Source organism: Mastomys coucha, unplaced genomic scaffold (assembly GCF_008632895.1).
Source record: "Mastomys coucha isolate ucsf_1 unplaced genomic scaffold, UCSF_Mcou_1 pScaffold15, whole genome shotgun sequence".
Lineage (NCBI taxonomy): Eukaryota > Metazoa > Chordata > Mammalia > Rodentia > Muridae > Mastomys > Mastomys coucha.
In genome coordinates, this window is record NW_022196897.1 from 64300603 (window position 1) to 64305307 (window position 4705).

Consider the following 4705-nt stretch of genomic DNA (forward strand, 5'->3'; position numbering starts at 1 on the left):
GGAGAGAGAGAGAGAGAGAGAAAGAGAGAAAGAGAGACAGAGAGAGAGATTTTGCCAGATCCTTGCAAAACAAGTGCCTATTACTTGCTTCAGCTCCCAGGGACCATCACTCACTACACAGTGGCACAATGGCATTTTCTCTTTAAGGTCCTGCTGCCAGCTCTGTGGAACTGAACCGTGTGTCTCTATGAACTCAGATGGTAGATAATGGTATTGGTAGAAACATCACCTGGTTTAAATTATAAGTAAAGTGGGAAGCCACTAAATCTATAATTTCCTAGTTCTGTAACCTTGGACAAGCATCAATTCTACCAGTATGACTCCCCTAGAAGGGAGTGATAATAACAATGTTTGCACTATAAGTCATCCTGACAAAATATGAAACAAAGTACATTAAAGCATCCACCAATCTGAATCTAGAGCTACAATTGGTTTCTGAGCACAGAGCACCCAGGCTCTTCTGCATATGGCTTTGGGAACAGTTGACGACAGCAATCACAGTCTGTTCCCTCTTATATGTGCCCTTTGCTTCCACTCCGCCCACCTTCTCCCTCTAGTTGGTGCCTCTTCAGTTGTGCCCAGGAAGGGAATCTCCAGTTCCCACTGTGAATGAGAGCATCTCAAAAGCAGCCTTGATGCAGAGCATGGACGCTCTTCTTCCTCTCAAGCTAGGCACACCTATCGAGGCATCGTCCACTAAAGCCAAACAAAATCATACAAACAAAATTATCCCCAAAGCGTTTTCCAGCTTTTACCACAGAGATATAGTGGTTAAAAACATATCTTCTCCAAACTGCATTTTGCAGCTCTGAGGAGATCTTTCTATGTGTGCCTCTTAAATGTCATTAATCGATGGTCTACACTCAGAGACGCCGCAGCTCCATGACAGTGTGCAGACATTCAAGGTTAGAGACAGATATTCTGAAAGATACTTTTACGTGAAATGTTTCTAAATTTTATGTTTCCCCGTACAATTTCCCATGGGCTTCTTAAAGCCACGTGTAAATTTAATTTTAAATGATGGGAATCCATTTAAAAGAAAACACTCATCTTGTTTTGGTTTGGTTTGGTTTGGTTTGGTTTTCTAACAAACTAATATCAGAAACCACTCTTTAGGAGCCTGTTCCGTACCTGGTATGTCTGGGCCTCGGACAAATTTGCCAAAGTATTGTTAACGCCTTTTACAGGCACTTTGGAGCATTAGGCAGTTTGCAGAACATCCCTTATATCCTCAGCACTAAACCTGGCTTCCTGGAGAAGCTATGGTTCCCATAGCCCTTGCTAAAGAGGCGCCCCCAGAAAGTATTCTTGGGCTATGTGTGTGGTCTCTGTTACTGATTTCTACTGGGTGTGATGAGCAGGCAGGTCACACTTAAAAAAAAAAAATACCTGGGGGGAAAAGTTCAGTCCAAAAACATTGACAAATCAAGCAATCAGAAATTAAGGTCATCCATATGTGATTAAGGAGAGAACATCTGTTCTGCATGCATTCAGTCATCGATACGATACAGATATTTACTAGGTACTCACTTTGTCTTAAATGCAAGATTCAGTACAGGCAAGATGCAGGCGCAAGGAAAACTTTGCTTTTTGGATTATGTATTCCAGTGTGCTGGGGGGTGGGGACACCACAGACTTATAATAAGCACAATAAATAGGAAAAGCACATGACACATCAGATGACTCTGCATGCTGGATAAAACAATGTAGCAGCCGGGCGGTGATGGCGCACACCTTTAATACCCGCACTTGGGAGGCAGAGGCAGGTGGATTTCTGAGTTTGAGGCCAGCCTGGTCTACAGAGTGAGTTCCAGGACTGCCAGGACTACACAGAGAAACCCTGTCTCGGGAAAAAAAAAAAAAAAAAAAAAAAACTAAAAACAAAAAACAAAAAAACAATGTAGCAAATAGAAAGTACAGGGAGTAGAGTGCATTTGTTATCAACTGAGCTGGGGAAGTCTAGGATCCATCTACAAGGAAGAGGCACAGAGAGCCTGGGTAAAGATAAGCCAAGCATGGAGATGTAGTAGAAGCAGAGGGGTCAGTCAGCTGGGGAGTCCTCATGCGGCAAGAGCCTCAGGAGTTGATGTCAGGAAACATGGGACTAAGCATTCAAACCATGGCTCTTGGGCCTTCCTCACACCAACCAAACAGGAACCAAAAAAGCTATGAGAGAAAGCCAAACTGTGGTGCTGGACTTAAGGTCGGATCCCTACAACTGGCCTTTAGGGACAAAACAAACAACAAACAAACAAAAAAAGAGAGAGAGAGAGAGAGAAAGTTAGGAACTTTTAATGTTTCACAATTTGAAAATTCTCAAAGTAAAATGGGGCATATGACTCAGTGGGTGAGTACTGGCAGCCTTCCATCCCTTAAAGTCCTGAGTTTGTTCCCCCAGTTGTGAAAAAAAAAAAGGAAAAGAAAAGAAAATTGCCAAACTAGACAGCATTAATTTTAATAATGTACATTTAATATGTCATTAAATTTTTAAGAAAAAAGGTTTAATGATTTTTACAGAAATGATGAAATATCTAATTTTATCATGTTTAGATTTGACATTTTAATTTCAAAATCAAAACCTTTCTCTTTTAATGAGGCAAGTATAAAAATTGGGTCATCTTTTAAAATCTTCTTCTGCGATTCTGAAGCTCTTAGGTGTTTACTTTCAGGTTGGAGGACGCTGTTGGCTCGCTTTAGCCTCTGGCTGGCTCAGCCAGAGACTGAAGGCTTTACTCCAAAGAACTCTCTCTCTCTCTCTCTCTCTCTCTCTCCATAAACAAGGCAAATAAAACAGTAAAAAGCAATGTCTATTGTTAATCATCAAAACCTTTTAAGATGAAACTGATGTCTTTTTCTGGTCTTGAGGTCATGGGATTTTTTTTTCCAAGCTGGAACCACCTCTTCCTCTATTCCAATGCTTTCTTTTTCCTGGAACACAGAGAGGTTAGGCAACAAACCCAGCTCCAGAGTTAGTAACCAAAATATCACAGACTGGAATCCAGACGTCCTGTTTACTAGTTGACATGAACAGAAGTTGTATAGATGTTTCTGATCATCTATATGTTCGTAAATAAATAACAGGCATAACACAAAGTATCCCCGTTAAACATCAACAATGCTATAAAGGTATTGGGAGCTAAAATAAAATTTCAGATGGGAAAAATATATAATTTCAATGAATAATGTCTTTCCCTGTAAAGCTTTAACTATACATTAACAATGGATGCCAAACGATGATCAAATGTTCCAGCAAATTGTTGCAAACACTTCTGACAATATACATGAATCAAACAGTAGGCTAAAGCAAACTAATGAGGCCAAGAGTTATACATCTCTCATCTCCAATACAATCTCTTCCCATAAGCATTAAGTGTCAGTTAGTTAGGTGTTGGAATGACTATCTCTGAGGTCAAACTCCACAAGTGACAAAGGAATTTACACTAGGTTTAAGTAGACGGATGAAGGAATTCTATAATAATCCTGGGGCAACTCTGAGCCCTAAGGAGAAACTTCATTACTGGGGATCTCAGAGTCTGAAGTTAAAATGTCTCTCATCGAGTTTCCTGGTAAGTCTGCTCCTCTCAGATGCATCTGTAGTCTGTCCACCAGCCAAGCAGCCTGCAGTGGATGACAACAGCTGGGCTCCAAGGGCCAATGCTGCTCATCCTCTGGCTTCTGACGTTGCTGATACTTGCGGGTGTGGAGAAAACATCTCCCACCATACAAGGAGAATGTTGCCAGAGAGAGAGAGAGAGAGAGAGAGAGAGAGAGAGAGAGAGAGAGAGAGAGAGAGAGAGAGAGAGAGAGAGAACCACACAGCACCTCTGCCAAGGCTGGATATGAGCTTCTCTGAGCAGATATTATAGGGAGATGATTTTTGTGAAATATTTTATATAATCAATCAACTACTAGACTAATAATGTAAATTGTTTCCCTGTCTCATGGTTTCATATTAAGATCGTATGCTTAAGGCCTCATGTTCTGATTTGCCAGCGCACTCTTAAATCCCTGCCCTAGAAAAGTCCTTCTCTCTGTTTGTGACAATTGTACAAAAACACCACTTTTCTTACATCACCAGACTTCTTTGACTTATTTCTTGAAATAAGCCTAAAATTTTAAGTCCAAATGTGTTTTACTCACCACTGAGGATATAGAGGACTTGATTGTCAAGTTCAATATGCTTAGTGAAATATTTGTCTCTTGAAAGGGTTTTCTTTAAGTTACAGGGCTGGGTTCTTCAATTCCAGCACACGCTATTTCAACGTGAGGGCAGGTCTCAGATATCTTTAAATGAGAAAAGAATGTTAAGGACAAGCTTAGTCCAAATTACCCAGCTGGTTCACCCTTGTTTTCCTAATGTGCTGTAGCCACCAGCCTGCATGAAAAGGTCAAGAATATTTATTGCGGAGATCAAGCCTTGTGTTCTGTGCTGTACTGGGAAAGCCTGAGGCTGGAGCCTGAAGTAGCCCCTCCTTGACTTAATTCTCTAATGGTCAGAAATGACTCTCATGTTTATCTACTTTTATTTTTTTTTATTTTTTTATTTATTTATTTATTTTTTTTTTTTTTGAGCAAAACAAGGACAAACCACATTTGGAAATAATCTCCACCCGTCAGCAGGCTTCTTCCCACATGTCAGTCTTTCCAGCTGCCCTGGAGAGGTGCATAAAACAGCCAGCAGCTGAATGGCAGCCCATGGGAAGAT